Source organism: Lissotriton vulgaris, chromosome 10 (assembly GCF_964263255.1).
Source record: "Lissotriton vulgaris chromosome 10, aLisVul1.2, whole genome shotgun sequence".
NCBI lineage: Eukaryota > Metazoa > Chordata > Amphibia > Caudata > Salamandridae > Lissotriton > Lissotriton vulgaris.
In genome coordinates, this window is record NC_141698.1 from 933,399,582 (window position 1) to 933,421,418 (window position 21,837).

The following is a 21,837-nucleotide window of genomic DNA, read 5'->3' on the forward strand; positions in this document are numbered from 1 at the left end:
ATTAAATTCACTGACAAAACCAGTTATAGTTAGCTGGAAATTTTACTGATATAAAACCAATGAAATTCCACGTTATAGTTAGTTGGACTCACTATAACTTGCGCGTGCAATGCACTGCTGATGACGTCACATATTACATCACTCATGACATGGTCAGTGACATCACTCATGACATCACTGATGACACCATCCTTGTGACATAGTGACAGACCTCCTTTCACTGTAATGTAACCATTGAAACACATATTCAAAAATAGAAACTGAAATTTAAAAAAAAATGGAGATACCCATATCAGTTACAACAAGCAATTCAGTAATTCCACCATCTATATGCACATCCAGTCATTCACCAACAGTTCTATATAGTCACTCATACATATACTCACTTATCATATGAAGTGATACACCTATACATCCTGTTACACACCGACAGTCATCCAAAAGTTACTCACACACATACTCACACGTGCAAATAAACTATTGAACATCCATTTATTTGAATATAGAGTTATACACACACTTCCACCTTACTTGTATTGAAAATTACACATATTTATTCTCTTAAACAATCACTTATAGAAACACATACTTATTTAAACAGGAACTCTTACAATCTCTTACTCTCACATATACTCACTTATATACATCAATATTCACATATACTAGATTAAAACATATGTAGTTACTGATAAAGACACTAGTGAGACAGTCATTCACTCACTAACAAACACATATACACACTCATCCATCCATACAGTCCTGCACATATGCTGTCTTCAAAACACATACAAACAGCGAATCAGTCACTCATGCATCTATGTGCTAAGTAATACCCCCACCAAACCATATAGACACTCATACTGATACTAAGAGAAACATCTAATAACCCATATACATACGCATGTAGCTACTTACCAACACATGTAGCCACTTATACACAAAGTGAAACAATAATATATATATTTAAATATTTAAACATTACTCACTAATATTTATTTTTCAGAAAGACACATATTCACTGGATGGTGTCATCAGTGATGTCATGAGTGATGTCACTGACCATGTCATGAGTGATGTAATATGTGACGTCATCAGCAGTGCATTGCACGCGCAAGTTATAGTGAGTCCAACTAACTATAACGTGGAATTTCATTGGTTTTATATCAGTAAAATTTCCAGCTAACTATAACTGGTTTTGTCAGTGAATTTAATAGGTTTTTTAAATGCTAATTCCTAACTATAACTGGTGTGAAACCTATGGTTTTTTCAGTGAATATATATATATGTATCTATACTACTATAATAAAGGAAGAACTTTCAGCCTTTGAAGCGGGTAAACTCTGGAACCACCGTGCCAATCCACACACTCGATACACCGTTGGAATCGTCAGGGTGTGTAGATGGTTATAGGCTATATAAATAAAAAAAAATACATTATTTAAAAAAATTACAATAAAAAAAAGTAGTCCCTCTGAAGTAGCGCCGGCCGCGACATGCGTGCTCACATCAGGAGCGCGGGGAGGAGGGGCGTCCAGGAGCAGCGGACATGGCATGGGGGAGAAGCGGTGATGTGAGGAGCAGCGGACAGGCCAGCGACGGTGCGAGCAGCGGACACGCTGGAGGAGCGGCGGCTGAGGTAACAGAGCGGCGGACATGGCGCGGGGGAGGAGCAGTGACGTGAGGAGCAGCGGACAGGCCAGCGGCGGTGCGAGCAGCGGACAGGCGGGAGGAGCGGCGGCTGAGGTAAGGGGACCCATGTTGGGGCAGGCGGGGGTCGGGTAGGCGGGGGTCGGGGCAGGTGGGGGACGGGCAAGGTGGGGGCCCGGGCTGCTGGACAATGTCAGGACGGGTGGGGGTCGGGGAAGCCTGTTGCTCCTGGACAAGGTCGGGACGGGCTGCTAGTATATATATATATATATATACTAGCAGCCCGTCCCGACCTAGTCCAGGAGCAACAGGCTTCCTCAACCCTTACCCGCCCCGACATTGTCCAGCTGCCCGGGCCCCCACCCAGCCCGTCCCCTGCCCGGCCCATCCCCCGCCTGCCCCGACCCCCGCCTGCCCGGACAGCCGCCGCTCCTCCCGCCTGTCCGCTGCTGATATACTGCTTTCAATATGTCTGTTCTTCTTTGCAGAGGTGTACAGCTTACCAATCTGTTCTACAGAGTGTACATTGGCTGGGAAAGCTTATATAATAGATAATCTTTTTGGCCTAAAGGTGTGTTAATGATTGCTGTTTCACCTTGAAAACACAGGATTATTCTCTTTTATCCTTCAGCCCGGGCCCCCGCACAGCCCGTCCCCTGCCTGCCCCGACATGGGTCCCCTTACCTCAGTCGCCGCTCCTCCCGCCTGTCCGCTGCTCGCACCGCCACTGGACTGTCCGTTGCTCCTCACATCACTGCTCCTCCACCGCACCATGTCTGCCGCTCCTCGTCGCGCTCCTGGACGCCGCTCCTCCCTGCGCTCCTGACGTGAGCACGCACGTTGTGGCCGGCGCTACTTCGGAGGGACTACTTTTTTTTTACTGTACATTTTTTAAATAACGTTTTTTATTTTTATTTATATAGCCTATAACCATCTACACACCCTTACAATTCCAACGGTGTATCGGGTATGTGGATTGGCGCTGTGGTTCCCGAGTTTACCCGCCTCAAAGGCTGAAAGTTCTTCCTTTATTATAGTAGTATATATATACTAGCAGCCCGTCCCGACCTTGTCCGGGAGCAATCAGGCTTCCCTGACCCCCGCCTGCCCAGACATTGCCCAGCAGCCCGGGCCCCCGGCCGCTCTGTCCCCCGCCTGCCCCGACCCCCGCCTGCCCCAACATTGTCCCCTGGATGTCACAAAGGCCCAGTGTTGAGGCGCTCTGCATAAATCTTTATGGCAGATGCTGTATGTCCACGTCTCCCGCCTGCCCCAACCCCCGCCTGCCCAGACATTGTCCCCCTAAGCCTTTCCTCAGCCGATGTAAATTGTACCCTTCTGTTTTGTTGTAACTCCCTGTCCCCCGCCTGCCCCGACCCCGGCCTGGCCCGACATTGTCCCCCGGAGCCTTTCCTCAAGCGATGTAAATTGTACCTTCTGTTTTGTTGTAACTCCCCGTCCCCCGCCTGCCCCGACCCCGCCTGGCCCGACATTGTCCCCGGAGCCTTACCTCAGCTGATCTAAATTCGATCCTTCTGTTTTGGTGTAAGTCCCCATCCCCCGCCTGCCCCGACCCCCGCCTGCCCGACATTGTCCCCCGGAGCCTTACCTCAGCCGCTGCTTCTCAGTTCACCGCTCCTCGCCGCTGGTCACAGCTCCTCCCGCCGGTCCGCTGCTCCTCACCTCCTCCCCGCACCATGTCCGCCGCTCGTCACTGCGCCATGTCTGCCGCTCCTCCTCGCACTCCTGGACGCCGCACATCCCGCACTCCTGACGTCAGCACACAGGTCGCGGCCGGCGCTACTTCGAGGGGACTACTTTTTTTATAATGTACATTTTTTAAATATAACATATTTTTTTACTTTATATAGCCTATGTCCATCTGCACACCCTGAGGATTACAACGATGTATCGGGTGTGTGGATTGGCGCTGTGGTTTCCGAGTTTACCCGCCTCAAAGCCTCAAAGTTCTTCCTTTATAATAGTAGTATAGATATATATATATATTATCTCTCCGTTCCTGTGTTGCCAGCAGAAACCCAAAATGAAGTCGCACTCTCACACGTTTCTCTGCAGCAGTATTGATTTATTTTTCCAATCAAATATCTTTTGAGGATACAGGCGAAGAACATACACGTTTCGGTATGCTTATGCCTTGGTCATAGTTGGTGTGTTCTCACAACACAACGTTATTTGTAATTATCTATCCATTACATAATTTCCTGTTTCTTCAAAATGAGTCCAACAGTGCATTTTGGGACATGAAGTCTTTACAATTACAATTTAAAACCAGAAAGACAGTGCTTCTTTCAAAATAGGTTTGCTATTCATATCATTTCCATTCAATATCATTTCATTATTGACACAGTGTAGATCTACACAATTAAATTAAGCATGTTTAAAGGATTTGAGCTCTACGGTAACTATTTTTGTGGGTTTTGTAACTTTATTGTTCAAGCCACATTGCTTCTTGCAATTTTCCTTTTTTTTTGCCTTTTTTTCTTCATTTTGTTTGGTCCCAAGGTGTCCATTATGATTTCAACTTTTGTTTACTTAGATTTGATAGCTCTTGTTAGACCTCTTGTCTTTGTAGAACCAACTTATGTTTCTTATTTGTTTTTCTTTCCCTTGAGAACACTTCATGGTTTCCAGGGAGCTTTATAGGTGTATATATCATTCTTCGGATAAATTCAATCCATATGGGGACATGGTTCTGAAATTTAGGATTTGTCTGGACTCTTTCTGTCTTAGAGTTCGTTCCCTGTTGCACCCACGCTCACTCTGGGGTACAGTTTCTATTCCACTGCATTTTAAACATTTCCAATCTCCTTTATGGAACACTTCCACATGTTTTGCCATAGCATTGTTTTTGTCCTTATTTACTGTTGCTCTTACGTGTTCAAGGACTTTCTTTTTGAGCTCACAAATTGTGCTTCCCACATATTTTAGCTTACATAGGCATTCAATTATGTACACAGTGTACTGGCTTTTGCAAGTGATGAATTGCTGTATCCGCCATGTTTTCCCATTCGCCATAGTTAATGCCTTTATTGGATTGGCAATTTGACAAGCTTTGCAACTATGGCATTTCGCAAAGCCTTTCGTTTTCAGCCATATTTCTTTTCTTTGGTTGCTTTTTAAATGGCTGTGGATTAGTCTGTCTTTAAGATTGGGGGCCCTGTAATACATGATGGTCGGGTGGTTTCCCATTAGTTTGCCAATTGTGTTATCCATTTTCAAGATTTTCCAATTTTTTCTTAGAATCTATATTTATATATATTAAAAAACCCTAGTAAATTCACTGTAAAAAATCATAAGTTTCATTGACGTTATAGTTAGTTGGACATTTGACTTACATAAAACCATAGAAATTCACGTTATAGTTATTTGAGTTAAGTCACTGATGACATCTCAAATGACATCACTGATGACATAATCCAGTGAAAGTGTGTTTCTGTAAAGTATAAATATAAAACCATAGAAATTCGCCAGTTATTGTTAGTTGAGCTAAGTCACTGATGACATCTCAAATGACATCACTGATGACATTCTCCAGTGAATGTGTGTAGCTGTCAAGTTTAAATATTTTTCATGTGTATCTATGCCAATGTGTATTGAAGAATGAGTGTATTTACAAGTGCCTGAATGGATTATTTAGTAGATGTGTGACTGACTGTATAAGTGAGTGATTAAATGTGTCTTACTGAATGCATGGGTTAGTGACTAAACTGTGTGAAAGTCTGTATTAGTCTCTCAGTTTGAGTGTAAATGGCTACATGGGTTGGTGAGTAGCTACAAGGGGGTCTATATAGGTTATAGATTTGTTGTCTGAGTATCTGTATGGGTGCCTGAGTGTCTGTGTGGGTGGGGGTGTGTGTGACTCTGTGCTTAGATGTCCGAGTTGGTTCTTCAGTAGTTGAATGGATTCAAAATTGCATCTGTAAAGGGCTATATGGGTGACTTAGTGTGTGTATGGGTGTGTTGGTGAATGAATGAATGTCTCAGTGGAATATGTGTAAATCCCTACCTATGTTTTAAGGCAGTATATGTCATTGTTTGAGTTTATAAATGAGAGTAAGCATAAGAGTAAGCTATTTGAAAAGTGGGTGTATAAATCACTGTCTGCTTGTATCAGTGATGGTATAAGACACTAAGTATGTATCTGCATAAATAATTGATGTGGTGTGTGTATAAATAACTCAGTTGGTGTATATAACTGTATACATAAGTAAATGGGTATGTAATTCATTCTTTGCATAACTGTGACTAGGTGTGTGACTAACTCTACGGATGACTGGTAGAGTGTGACAGTACGTATAGGTGTATCAGTGCATATTATAGTACTGTATTGATGAGTAACTGTATGTATAAGACGTTGGATGTGTGTATAGATCTAGGAAATAGTCGGTGGTATGTAGTATCTGGCATTCTTGTGTGTATGGTTTCAAAAATAGCAGTCTTTATTTTAGAGTGCGTGTATCAAGTTTATATTAGAGCATCAGCATGTGCATCAGATTATCACATGGATGATGTCATCAGTGATGTCATTTGAGATGTCATCAGTGATGTCACTGACCATGTCATTAGTGATGTAAAATGTGACATCATCAGCAGTGCATTGCAGGCGCGCGAGTTATAGTTAGCTCAACTAACAGTAACTGGCGAATTTCTATGGTTTTATATGAGTCAAATGTCCAACTAACTATAACGGTACAGACAGAGCACACTACAGCAATCTCTTCTCTCACAGGACTGCATCATCTGCAATAGCGACTCAATCTGAATTGTGAACACTGCTGTCTGCAGTGTTGGCCACAGAGAGCGGTCAGCAACGACCCACAGCTACATAAGATGACTTGAGCTGCCCAGTTTGTCATAAGCGAAGCAAATAAAAAGCGTGTGCGGAGCCTGCAATGATACGTATGCATAGTGCAGACAGTATGCACTAGAGCAATGTCTTTTCCTACTGGACTACCTCATCTACAATAGCGACTCAATCTCAATTGTGAACACTGCTATCTGTAGTATAGGCCAGAGTGAGCGTTCAGCAAGAGCCCACAGCCACGTGGCATTGACTTGAGCTCTACATTTTGCAATACGCAAAACAAAAAAAGTGTGCAGAGCCTGCAATAATGCTTATGAGTGGTGCAGACAGAGCGCACTGGAGAAATGTCTTTTCCTGCAGGACAGCATCATCTACAATACCGACTCAATGTCAAATGTGAACACTGAAGTCTGCAGTATAAGTAAGTGAGAGCATTCAGCAAGGGCCCACAGCCATGTGGCATTGACGTGAGCTAGATAGTTTGCAATACACAAAGCAAAAAAAAGTGTGCAGAGCCTGCAATGATGTGTATGAGTGGTGCAGACAGTACACACTGGAGCAATGTCTTTTGCTACAGGATACCTCATCTACAATAGCAACTCGATCTTAATTATGAACATTGCTATCTGCCGTGTAGGCCAGAGAGAGCAGTCAGCCAGGGACCACAGCCCCATGGCACTGACTTGAGCTCTACAGTTTGCAATACGCGAAGCAAAAAAAGGTGTGCACAGCCTGCAATGATGCGTATGAGTGGTGCAGACAGAACGCACTGGAGCAATGGTTTTTCCTACAGGACTGCATCATCTACAATACCGACTCAATGTCAAATTTGAAAACTGAAGTCTGCAGTACAGGCCAGAGAGAGCGTTAAGCAAGGGCCCACAGCCTCAGCAGTGTTTCACTGTCACTTTGATTGAACAGCTGTCTGACCTACTAATATCACATCCCAGACTAGCTCTCTTTGGCGACCTTAACTACTGGTTCAACGACGCTAATGCTGGGCCCTACGCCACAGAACTCTTTGAAGCCCTCAATAGTCTCAATTTGACTCAACAAATCTCCTTGCCCACCCACATCAAGGGCCACATCCTGGACCAGATCTGGACCTAGAATCTAACACTCTCCCAGCCATCTGTCACCCCCTGCGTTTGGTCAGACCATCATCTAGTCGATACCACCCTCACCGTCATAGGCAGAACCCCTGGCCCTCTAATGGCCGGTGGCCTCTCACGCAAATGGAGCTCCTACGACTCCCAAGGCTTTCTCTCGACCCTATCAGACACCCGGCCAACCATCAACCCGCTAACTAACATTGATAGGCTGGAAAGCAACATCGGCACCTGGCTAAAATCTGCCAGCGACCAATTCGCTCCCCTCACCAAATTTCCCCCCACCCGACACCCCAACTTCCACAGATGGTTTTCTGACGACCTTAAGCAACACAAACTGAAGGTACGCCAGTTGGAACGGACATGGAGACAACTATTCCATACCTAACAGACTACAATACATCATAGCCCGCAGGGAATACAAAAATGCAATTTCTTTAGCTAAATCGGAACATTTTTCTAAAAGAATCTCGTCCGTGGACAACAAATCAAAAGAGGTCTTCAAAATCATGAACAAACTCACCTCAGACAACAGAACTCTCCCAGGCCAGACCCCCACCCAAGAGACTTGCGATGCTCTCAACCTCTTCTTTGTCGAGAAAATCAATAAAATCAAGGACTCCATCCCTCACCTCCCTCAGACACCCCCCCCTAGACACTCCTTTGCCTAACACACTAATCTTTACCCACTTCCCCACCCTCAACCCTAACTCACTAGTTGAACTCGCGAACCGGGTAAAATCAGGTTCTCCAAATGACTGCTGTCCCCCCTCGGTCCTACGGACCGTCTGCCTCAATTTACCCGACTGCAACCTACCCCTGCTGAATGGCTCTCTCAGCACGGGTACTGTCCCCAGTTCCTTCATAGAGGCCATTCTATTGCCCCTCTTGAAGAATCCTGGCACTGACCCGGCGGAACTCGCCAACTACTGCCCCATCTCTCTCCTGCCATACTTCTCTAAACTAATGGAGGCTCATATTACCCGGTATCTCTCCAACTTTATCGAGACCTCCTGCCACCTGGAACCTAACCCGGCCGGTTTCAGGCCAGCCCATTCCACCGAGGCCGTCATCTTGGCAGCCCTTGATACACTAATGAGGAACGCTGACACCGGAATCCCCCAAGCCCTCGTACTCCTGGATTTGTCGGCCGCGTTCGACACGGTTGATCACAACACCCTCCTTCACCGTGTTGAGCAGGCCGGCATCCAGGGTCCTGCCCTCAAACGGACTCAATACTTCTTGCCCGGCAGAACACAAGCTGTCCGCTTGGGCCCTTACACAGCTCCCAAAACTCCCGCTACCTGTGGAGTCCCCCAGGGCTTCTCCCTGTCACCCCTACTGTTTAACCTCTACCTTCGACCCCTGATTCACTCACTTCAAAATTGGGACATTACAGTGTACAACTACGCTGATGATCTGCAGATCATCTTCCCACTCCACTCTCCGAATGCTGTGGCCAACTTCCCTTCCACCATGATACACATCCAGGAGTGGATGAACTGCAACCAACTAAAACTAAATCCGGGAAAAACTGAGCTCCTTCTTCCCGGATCCAGCCCCTCTCACTGGGGCCCGCAATTCTGGCCTAACAAACTAGGCCCTCCCCCAACTCCTACGAAATCGGTAAAGAGTCTCGGTGTGACCATTGATGCCGAACTCTCCCTCAGACCCCAAGTTGGCACTGTCATCTCTGCTTGCACGTTTCAACTTCGAAAAATTCGCAAAATCAGTCATCTACACCCACCAGCCGCTCTGATTCAGGTTATCATCTCCCTGGTGTTATCCCGCCTGGACTTCTCCAACTCCTTGTATCACAGACTCCCAAAATCAATACTACACCGCCTCCAGGCTGTGCAGAACCAAGCAGCCCGTCTCATCTACAAAACACCCAAATGGCAGTCGGCTAAACCCCTACTGCACAAGCTGCATTGGCTGCCCATTGAACAAAGGGTGGCCTTCAAGCTAGGCTGCCTCACGTTCAAAACCCTCCACTGCACCAGTTCGCTTTCCTGATCTCTCTCATCAACCAAGACCGCCCCACCCTTAACCTCCACTCAGCTCACCTCAACCTGCTTGCTGTTCCCAAAACCAACAAATTTGGTGGCCGTCGCTTCGCCCTTCTGGCCCCTAAATTCTGGAATCCCCTTCCGCTGACTATCAAATCCAGCAGCTCCCTCTTTCATTTCAGGAAACTACTTAAAACCTTCCGGTTTCCCCCACCTTGCTAAACCCCCCGCTTCTCCCGTCCTCAGCTTCACCTCTGTCCTACAGTGCCAGGAAACCCACGGTGTTAGCGCGCTTTACATATTTCACCTAACATAACATAACATAACATAACAGCCACATGGCATTGACTTGAGCTCTACAGTTTGCAATACGCGAAGCAAAGAAAACGTGTGCGGAGCCTGCAATGATGCGTATAAGTGGTGCAGACACAGCACACTACAGAAATCTCTTCTCACACAGGACTGTGTTATCTACAATAGCTACTCAATCTGAATTGTGAACACTACTGTCTGCATTGTTTATTGAAGGCAGTACTCACACACACAACCATCAATACGTTTTATCACTCCCTCTTTATAAAATACAACAACATAAATTACAGAAAACTCTACAATAAATAAATCAAAACAATTCGGATTGGGATTTCATCTGTTCACAGTCTACACTATTCACTGTTCCTTTCAACTTGCAAGATGAATTTGGTCATTTTACTAAACCTATAACTCATCTAAAAAAACTTCTTCAAGCAAGTATGCTATAGCCTTATAGCCCGCCGTAGCAGGCTATACCAGCTATTAAAGGCCCTCTCCAGCATTAAAGGCCCAAGTCGAAGGCGAGGGCCTTTAACAAGGGAGAGGGACTTTAATAGCCACTATAGCCCAGCTACAAAGGGCTATAGGGCTATTTGAACATTCTGTCACTAGAGGGTAGAATGTTCTAACAAATAAAGGAAAGTCTTAAGAGAGAGCAAGGGGATTGGAATCTCTTCAGGCTCCCTGAAGCATTTGTTCAAAGCCAGAACTGTGAACAAAAAAACTTTGCAATGTTGCAGCTCCAGGCTTATAGAAGCCATTATTAGAAGGGAGCTACTGCATTGTTGGAGAAGCATTTTTTGATTTGGCAATAAATTTGGCGCTGTTTGACGAATCTACACAACCTTTTCAAAACTAATTGTTCACTCAGGTCAGCTCCTGTCATTATAGTTTAGGGGTGATTCGTCAAGCAGGGGGGATTGGAATCTCTTCAGGCTCCCTGAAGCATTTGTTCACAGCCAGAACTGTGAACAAAAAAACTTTGCAATGTTGCAGCTCCAGGCTTATACAAGCCATTATAAGAAGGGAGCTACTCCATTGTTGGTCTCCATTAGGTAGTTATAGTTAGGACCTAGTTTCCATAGGAAAAACATTTTTTGATTTGCCAATAAATTTGGCGCTGTTTGACGAATCTTCACAACATTTTCAAAACTAATTGTTCACTCAGGTCAGCTCCTGTCATTATAGGTTAGGGGTGATTCGTCAAGCAGGGGCCGAGAAAAAAAGGGGGTCCCAAAACTTGTTTTCTCTAAGTTAATTTCCATAGGAAATTTTAGACACGGCTACAGCCTGAACTGCTAAATGGAAATACACTACATTTGGAAGAGAGATAGCTCTTAGTCCAGAAAGAATGTTTTTTACAAATATTGTAAATCCATTCTGTAGTTCTGAGTTATTTAAAGATTTGCAGATATCAATATTTGAGAATTGTGAGATCTGACAGGCTGAGCCCTCCAGAGCTTGCCTCTGAATGGCTGCCAACAATTCAAACCAGGAAGTGTTGCCAGATATATTGTGACTCATACTGAGGGAAAAGGAAAGAGGTGAGTGAAACATTGAAAAGAAGAAAAGGGAGCAAGGAAAAAACACCCTGACCCCCCAAGCATGCTCAAAAGCATTTTATTTTCACATTTTCTCCTGGGCAACGCCGGGTGCACAAACCCTGTTGAAAATAAAAAAATATAAGCAAGGGCCTCTGTGTGGGCCATGTCCAAGGCAATCCTCATTCCTGTAGCGTGGCCCCCAAGCCCCAGGGACTTCTACCTGTTATAAAAAATGTGTGTGCAGGGACTCAAGACCCCCACACTGCCGTGGGGACCACCACCTCCCCGGGGCACTGTTTATTTAAATTCAGGGTCCTTTATGGACCCCTGGCCCCGGGGACCACCGCCTTCTGGGCTTTTCAAATGATGGGGCCCCCCTCCCGGAGCCCTTGATGGCCCTGGGGACTGCCACCCCCAGGACCGGCTCCTGCGAATAACCTGGGGTGCCCACTTATGGGACAGTGCCGTTTGCTATGAGAGTGAGGAAATGCTGCTCCAGCCCTGTCACAGCAAACTCAGCTCTGTATTTTGGAGCGCAAGTGGACTTTATCACCTGAGCAGCAGTGTGCCAGGAGGTGCGTTTGCAGAGTTGTGTAAAAAGGGGGCATTAGTGCATTCTTAGCAATCCAGCTCTGTGGCGCTTTCTGGAGGCACCCAGTGGGCTAGTTGGCCCCAGGGGCCCTCAGGATTAAAGGGGACTTAATCCTCCAATCCAGAAGGCACCAGGAGGCGTGTCTGCAGTGTGGTGGAGAAAAGGGGCATGGCCTGGTATGAGATGTTAACAATCCTGCTGTGTTGGACTTACTGAAAGTAATAGGAGGGGTATTTGGCCCCCAAGCTTGATGTTGGGGGCTAATTACCCCTCCTGTTACCTCCAGTAAATCCCACATAGTGGCATTGCTAATAGGTGTTCAGAGGCCACGCTCACCTTTCTCCACCACTCTTCAAATGCAACTGCTATGTTATAGTTAGAAATTAGCATTTAAAAATCTTTTGAAATTCACAGAAAACAAAAATAGATTTTAGGGATGTTATAGTAAGAAATTAGCATTTAAAAAACTTTAGAAATTCACTGAAAAAACCACAGGTTTCAGGGACATTATAGTTAATTAGACATTTCACTCGTCTAAAACCATATAAATTTGGCTGTCATAGTTAGTAGCGCTAACTATAACTTGCCCCCCCCCTGCAATGCACTGCTGATGACATCACCTATTACATCACTCATGACATGGTCAGTGAAATGACTGATGACATCACTGATGACATCTCAAATGACATACAAAAAGAAATCAGAACCTAACAACTCCCTGAAGGCATGCCCCCTTTTTCCACTACCCTGCAAATATAACACCTGGTTGGGGGATGAAGTCCCCTTCCTTCCTGAGGGTCCTTGGGGGCAAACTATCCCACCTGCTACCTGGGTTTGCTGGGAGGTGGTGGGAGACCACACCACTTTTTCCACAACTCTGCAAACTGGCATGTCAGTGCACTGCTCATGGGGCTTTGAGATCCCTTTGCATCCTGAGGGCCTCAGGACCAAAGTAGACTTCCTCCCCCAAGCAGCAGTGCACTAGGTGGTGCATTTGCAGAGTGACGGAGAAGGGGGGTGAGGTTCCGTGACGATTTGAACCCGTGTTTTCAACATTGTCGTAAATACATAATTTTGGTATCAGTGAACCGCAAATGATCCATTTAGCATATCCTGGTGTTTTCGCTATACTACGAGCAAGAGCACTCCTGTTACGAGCACATTTCTGATCTACCCATGGCATCCATCTTAGATCACGGAAGCCATTTTTTGTTTCTTGCCCTCACATAGACAATGGACACGCAGTGACCTCTTTCACTTAAGGACACGTAAGCTTTAGCCGGAGATTCACCTTGCTAGTGACACGTGCACCTTAGAACAGAACACGCCATGGCTGCATGACTCGACAGAAACTGCCTCCTCTGCCCGAGGCCAGTCCTGCTATACTGGTTCTCGTGTTCGTTGGCCTGATCATGATTAGGCGGCCGAAGCTGGTAGCCTTGCCCATTTACGACCCACAAACATCTCTTATCCTGCTTTTCTATCTTCTGCACCTGGCTCTGCTCCTTTCCTTCTGGGCCTTTATTAGGGGGAGGTAACGAAATTTACGATGAGGCGGTCCGGGTCTTGAATGAAAAGTTGACATGGGATTATGATGGAACAGTGGGAACCCCTCGTTCGTAATGTTTTGACATCAGATATTGTTGACGTTCCCTGTGCAACGCCAAATATTTATTGTTTAGGACACAAAGGTTTTGGAATGTACTAACATGTAAAGAATTTGCCCGAAGCCCAATATTCAGTATATAAGGAGCAACCCTTTTTGTACAAATGGAACAGGCTCCTAGAATCTGCCCGTGTGTAGTTTCTGTGACTTCTGTGTCCCTGCAGTAATAAACCTTTGGTCTCTGACGCCACCATTGAGAAGCCCGTGTTTCTGTTTATTTGTGCACCGAGACAGGTAGAACTCCGGGGTCTTCGGGTGTTATCCCTGACACCTCTGGACGGAACCAAAAAGTCCAGAACTCCAATTGGCGCCCCATGTGGGGCGACGTCATTCGGTACCGGTCCAAAAGCCTGAAGAGTTCGAGAAGCTTCGTGTGAAGATTCCTGAGGGAGGCGCCCCACTTCATCGATCCCGGCATATCGCAAAAGTGGCCCGACGTTCTCTTCCACGAGGGTTCCCTTCAGGACGGCTGCAGTGGTCCGTTGCCTTGACCGTCGCCCTGTCTTGGACCCGAGGTGCAGTCCTTAGTACGGCGAGACAAGACGGGTTTCTCCTTGGTGACGTCTTCAGTGCCTCAGTTAAGTATTAAGTGGTTGCTAGTTGGTTATCTCGTAAGGGTTGTTCCTGTTAGGATAAAATCCTTTTAGTTCTTGGTTTGGTTTGGTTTCGTAAGATTATCACTGGTTGTTCTAGTTACGATAATTCTTTGGTTTAGTTTTGGGTATCGATACATTTGTTCGCTTTTGGTAGGCCTAAGTTCTTGGTTCGAGTGCACATTTTTGTTTTTGTTTTTGTTCGTTCTGTGTTCCGGATTATAAAATGGTAAGTCGGAAAAATTGTATGTTGTCGTGTTTTGGTTGCAACAGTGATTCCCGGTTGGAGGACTCATGTCTGGTTCCTCCGATCGGAACTCCTCTATATGACCTTTATTGTAAGCACGGTGTGGGTCCTATATCTTATAATGAGGTGTGGGTCCGATATACGGAGAAAGACGGTGTCCTTAGTTGGCCACTGCATGGTAGTTTTGAACCCGAAGTCCTTGATAATTTGGAATTGAAATTGTTTAAGAAGAAAGCCCGGCCGGCAATGTTTGATTCTTTCCGTTACTGGCGAAAAGAATCTAAACAGAGAGAAATTAAAAAGTTGAAGAAAGAACAGAAAGAGCAAGAGTTGACTTTAGAACAGGCTGCTAAGCAGCTGCAAATCAACGAGTCTGAGAAAGCAATGGAGGTGGCTACTAGAGAGCGTAATTTAGCGATAGACAAGTGCTATCCTGCCTTGCCATCGATTACAGCTAAGATAGTAGAGGACCCCGAAAACGATCCTCTGTTGTCTTACTTGTTACGGTCACCCCCACCGTATGCACAGGGTGCTACGGCTCCACTTTTACCGAATGTTCAATTACCGGTTGCTGGACAACCTGGTATTCCTGCTCCTGCTCCCCTGAATCAAGCTCCTGTACCTCCTGTGGTCAATGTTAATGTTCCTTCGGCACCCCCTCTTCCAGGGTTGCCGGCTTCTTCGCCTATACCTGTATCGCTTATACCTGCTGTTTCACAAGCTACTTTGCCTGATACTCCTACTGTTCCTGTTCTATCTGTTCCAACTGCTACTGTGTTTTCTACTTCTGCTAGTATTATGACTCCACTTTCTGTTCGTCGGAGAATCACTGATTCTGTCTCTAATATTCTGTCTCCCTTCTATAAAACTTTAATTAGGACTCCTGCCTCTGACTCTGTACAGAGACGTAGTCAGCTTCCAAGTACTGAGGAACGGGGAATATTAGATTCCACAGCTCTTAGATGGATTTCGAAAAGTAGGAGATATAGTACTAGAGATGTATTAGATACATTTATGCAATGGAATGAACCGACACAACGATATGTGTTCGATGAGATGTGCTCCCTTTTACGTGAGGAATTGGAAGAGGATGACTCTGTCTCAAATTTAGAAGAATTAATTAATGTTCAGAAAGAGTTTGCTGCTGGTACGATAGTTGGTCAAAATATAAAGGAAGCGATGGAACTAATTTTAAGCTATAGGAATGATCCATCCCTTCGTTCACCGAGAGAGTTAGAGAAACATAGTACGAAGCAGAATCGCCAATATCCAATGAGGGAGGTTCCTCCAATTTGGCGCGAAGCTGTGCCAGCTGATGTGAACCGTGGTATTGCAGCCGCTCCGGCGCAATTCCAGAGAGTGTGGATACACATTCCGTGGAAGCGAGCTGAAGTGTTAGCAGTGAAACAGGCCTTGCCAGATCCGCGTAAGGTTCCTGCCGGATACTATAAAGAGTTAGCACAGACAGTTGAAGCTTGCGTGATGAATTTAGCGGACATTGACATGTTATTTGGGAATGTAGTTCCGCAACCAATTTGGGCTAAAATTCGTAAAGAGAATCATCCAGTTGCCCTAGGTGGTGATTAGGCAGCTATAATTGCGGCAGATGGTCAACAAATAGGTGGTTCCAAACCCGAACCTTCATTGCTAATTTACCAGGTAGAATAATTGACTTAATGAAGACTCTGATGCCAGCATTGCGCGTTAACTGGGACAAGTTGTCCGCATGCAGGCAGAAGAAAGACGAAAGTGTCTCCGACTTTTTCACAAGGTTCGAAGAGACTTTTGTAGATCACAGTGGTCAGGATATGAGCACAGAAGGAGGACAGAGACTGTTTGTCGATAAATTTGTACACAATTTGTTGCCAGAGCTTAGTAATAAATTGAAAGATTCTGAGAGTGCGTGGGCTGTCTCTACGACTGCGCAAATACTTGCGACTGCCCAGTATTATGAAAATAGGGATAAAGAGGAGAAAGAAAAGTCAGATAAGAAAACGAAAGATTTAAAAACTAAAGTTCTTTTGCAGCAAGCGTATCCGCCTCGCACGAATCAGACTAATACACAGCAAGGGTCATATCAAAGGACAGATTATAGTTCACCGAGCCGCAATATCAGTGGAACCAGTGTGCATATTGTAAGAAAGAAGGTCATTATAAGAATGACTGTCCAGTCTTAGCGCAGAATAATGCTGCAGCAGCCCAGAGGGGTCGTGGTGGTTCCATGCAAAATTCTAGGGGTCGAGGACGAGGTGCTATGCCTCCACAAACGAACGATCGCCCTTCTAATCATTTTGATCAGCGAAATGGACAGTCTGCTCAACAAAATAGATCTCAGCAGTATCATGTTGAGGACTATTGTGAAGTTGATGAGGGATTTCAACAAACTGAATACTAGGACAGCCATGGACAAAGAGAGGGAGTAGTATCAGTTCCAGTGGATCAGAGTGGGCCTTATGTCGCAGTAGCTACATTAGGTGTAGTCAAACCGTTTCTGTTGGATACTGGTGCAGCAAAAAGTTCTATCATTCATGCGAAACTCCCTGGCGCACCTTTGTCCGGCTTAACAAATGTTTCAGTAGGTTTTTCAGGCACCCCTGTTTACAACCCCGTATCTGGTCCTTTGTCTATTTCTGTTGGACCGTGTCAATTGAAAGCACCATTGATTTTGACAACCGGTTGTAATGAAAATCTGCTTGGTTTAGACTTGTTAAAACGCCTATATGCGACATTGTACTGTTCTCCGTCAGGAGTACAGCTTACATTGGGTAAAAGAATCACCTCTCCGATGTACTTGTCAATGGATGCACTCCCGCCAGAGCTGCGTTCACTCCCTGATACTGTTTGGGCGACTGGTCCTAACGATGTAGGCCTTTTGGAAATTCCACCTTATGTAGTCACTTTGAAAGCAAATGTCAAATTTCCACAAATTCCTCAATACAAGATTTCTAGTGAAGGTGAACGTGCGCTTTTATTGATTGTGCAAGATTTGATTAAGAAAGGCGTGGTTGAGGAAACTAGAGGAAATGTCTGTAACAGTCCTGTATTACCAATTTTGAAACGTACTGATCATTCAAAGCCTCCAGTGTATAGGTTTGTTATCGATCTTAGAGAGGTTAATAAAATTGTGGTTCCGCAGTTTCCTGTGGTTCCAGACATTACTGCACTGTTAACGTTGATTCCTGCTACAGACACATGGTTTTCAGTTATTGACTTGAAGAATGCCTTCTTCAGCATTCCGATAGCCGAAGAAAGCAGAGATATTTTCGGCTTCTCTCTAGGAGGTCGAAGTTTCAGGTTTAAACGTGCTCCACAAGGCTATTGTGAGAGTCCGTCCATTTACAGCCAGGCATTAAAAAGTCAGTTAGATTCCTTTGTACTTCCTCCTGGTTCTGCTTTAGTGCAATATGTAGATGATCTTCTAGTGGCTGCCGATGACAAGGAAACTTGCAAAGCAGCTACAATTTCCTTATTGCATCATTTGTCTAATTTAAATCATAAGGTGTCACCTTCGAAAATGCAATACTAGTGCCAAGAAGTGACCTACCTAGGTCATCTCTTGTCAAAGGAGGGAAGGAAGTTGACCCCAGAGAGAATAAAAGCAATTACGCAGATGAATGTTCCCAGCACACAGAGAAAAGTACGTGCCTTTTTAGGTATTACCTCATACTTTAGGCAGTGGATCCCAAATTTTTCTCTTTTGGCAAAACCATTGGTAGCTTTGACTGGGAAAAATGTTCCGAGTCCAGTGCCATGGTCTGCCGAATGTCAGCAGAGTTTTTCCGAGTTACGAAATGCACTGTGTTCAGCTCCTGTGTTGGGTACACCTGACTACAGTAAGCCATTCACGCTCTATGTTCACGAAAGAGAAGGTTGTGCGTTGAGTGTTCTTACACAGAGATTTGGTGATAAACAACACCCTTGTGCGTATTTCTCATCAACATTAGATCCGGTAGCTAGAGCGTTGCCTAGTTGTTTGAGAGCTACAGCGGCAGCTGCGGCTTCCATTCGACAATCTGCTGGTTTGGTGATGAACAACATGCTAGTGGTCATGGTTCCTCATGCTGTGGACACACTCATGAATCGAACCAAGACGCAACATCTTACCAGTGCTAGATTATCAGGCTACGAGCTGACACTGCTAGCGAGTCATATTCAGATCAAAAGATGCAATGTATTAAATCCAGCAACATTGTTGCCGACTAGTCAAGAGTCGAGCGATTCCGAACCTCATGACTGTTGCTTCAGAACCGAGGAAGAGACAAAAGGACGAATTGATCTTAAAGACACCCCGTTGTCAGATCCAGATGGCACGTTATATGTTGATGGGTCTTGCTTTAAATTGGAGAATGGTGATGTGACTGCTGCCTATGCAGTAACGACTTTGAGTACGATTGTGGAGACTGCAAGAGTGAAAAAAATAGAAAGGGAGGTCTCCTCACAGTTCCAATGAAGGGACGAGGAGAAAGGAGAAACAGGAAATCAGAGCAGTCCCTATTGTTAACTACAAGACAGGGATACTGTTATCCCAACTATACCACCATAGCTCAAGAGATCTTTGCATTTATATCCACTCAAGACATTTATACATAATAAGCAAACAATAAAAGTCAGAGTTATACACAATTTATTTTAAAATATACAAAAACAAGTGTAATTTCATGTATGAATAATGTGTGCACCATTGACCTATTGGTAGGGTGCTGACAAAAACCGTAAAAACCTGTTTTTAACATTTTTTGCACTGTGGTACTGTATTTGACACTTGTTTTTGTATATTTTAAAATAAATTGTGTATAAATCTGACTTTTATTGTTTGCTTATTATGTATAAATGTCTTGAGTGGATATAAATGCAAAGATCTCTTGAGCTATGGTGGTATAGTTGGGATAACAGTATCCCTGTCTTGTAGTTAACAATAGGGACTGCTCTGATTTCCTGTGACTGCAAGAGTGAGTCAGAATTCTGCCCAAGCTGCGGAATTGATCGCGTTAACGAGAGCGTGTGTTTTAGCTAAGGGAAAGAGAGTGAATGTGTTCACAGATAGTCAGTACGCGTTCGGCGTGGCCCATAGTTTTGGCCGTTTGTGGAAAGAGAGAGGTTTCATTACGTCCCATGGGACTAAGATTCAACATGGTCAGCTAGTTAATGACTTGTTGGAATCTCTAACCTTGCCGACTGAAGTTGCGATTGTGAAGTGCAGCGCTCATAAAGCAATCACGGATGATGTTGGTCGTGGGAATGCTTTTGCTGATGAGACCGCTAAACAGACAGCTAGAAATATGATGAGTAGAATATATGTTGCTACGTCTGCAAGATGGATTTCTGAGTCTGGAATGTGTGAGGACACAGTGGAAAGTGTGAAAGAAATTCAGAAGGAGGCGACTGAGGAGGAAAGGCTTGCATGGAAAGAGAGTACGGGTAAATTGGACTCGAGTGGGTGTTGGATTGATTTGTCGGAACAACAGCGTTGGATGTTGCCTGATGCGTATGTGCTTGCAGTAGTAACGATGGCACATGGAGCAGCGCATATCAGTTCTAAAGGGATTTGTAAGATGTTGGCTCCAGTCTGGAAGAATGATGGGATTAGTAAATGTGCAGAGAGAGTGGTGAAAAATTGCATGGTATGCCTGATGCATAATCCTGGCAAGGGAATCCCCACACCCGCTGGTCACTTCGCTCCTCCTTCCTGTCCCTTTGAAGTAATTCAGTTAGACTTCATCCACAAGGATCGTTGCAACAATCTAAAATACGTCCTAGTGGTAGTTTGTGCTTTCTCCAGATGGATCGAAGCATATCCACTGAAGGACAATACTGCCTTGTCCACTGCCAAAATCCTTCTCAAAGAATACTTCCCTAGATATGGCATGCCACGGATTGTATGGTCAGATAACGGAAGTGAGTTCGTAGGGAAAGTTATGCAGAGTGTGTGTGCCGGTTTAGGGATTAAACAAAAGTTCCACAGTGCAAACCATCCCCAGTCTGCTGGTTTAGTTGAGGGTTACAATGGCATCCTCAAGCTGAAACTTGCTAAAATACAGGCATCCACGGGTTTGTCCTGGCCAGATGCACTACCCTTGGCTTTGTTATCAACGAGAGCGACTGTACATTCTAGAGTAGGGCTTAGTACATACGAAATAGTTTTTGGTCGTCCCGCCAATGTTTGGGGAGTGCCAAGGCCAAAAGAATTCTGTTCTCTGGAATATCCAATGTTGATTGATTACCTTTTCGACTTGACTGCTAAATTGAGTCTTATTCACCAACAGGTTTTCGATGCATTGCCAAAGCCACCGGAGAGTCCAGGTCATCAGCTGAAACCTGGAGACCAAGTCGTCATTCGTAATTTTGCAAGGACGAAAAATCTTCAACCCAGATTCGTCGGCCCATACCAGGTGCTGCTAGCAACGAGAACTGCTATTCGTGTGGCTGGACGAAAGAACTGGATACACACGACACACGCCAAACGTGTGCCCCTGCCACTCCCTTACGATAACTGGGTGAAGAAGGGAATCGGTGCCTCTGAAACAGAACAAATACCCAGGTTTATCCCTTTCAGCGATGCAGAACTAATCACTGACACATCGAACTCTGACTCTCCTTCTGAAACTACTCTTTTGAACTATGAACATTTGCCATCTGCGAACCTGGACATTGCAACGTCTGCTGAAAATACACTGTTTCCAGATCAAACAGCTCCTGCTAAACTGAGATACAATTTACGATCTCGCAATATGGACAAATAAAGCAGGAAACTGCCTATTTTTCACATTTGAATTTTGATACATTGCCTCCAGCCAGGAAGTTTGCTATTGTTTTGTTGTTTTAAATTTTCCTTGCCGTCTGGGTAGCCGTAGGGTCGTGGCTGTGTGCCTAGTTGAATCTGCGGGGGTCAGACACAAGGTTGATCTTTCTGTTAGTTCTGGGAACTCCCAGGGCTGATAGAGGCGCTTTCATCTATGTACACATCATCAGTGGTCGCGAGCGGATTGTAGAAGATGGAGCTTCCTGAGCTGCAACGAGAGAATGTAATTTATGTTCGCAGAAATAGACTGTATAGAATTCTTCACAGCAAATGCTTTCTAATGCAATGTGCAGTTACGTTTTTGATTGTTTTAATAACGTTGGTGGGTGGAATCGTCTTTGGGGTGCATTTAATTTTTATGCCGGTAACTACAGTACCTCCCCTTGGTCCTGCTACTTCTACTGTTTCTTCTATGCATTCTTTTCACTCGTTTCCTGAACATGAGCAAGCTCGACGCTCAGAATTTATTAATAACACTTTTGTACAGCTCTTGC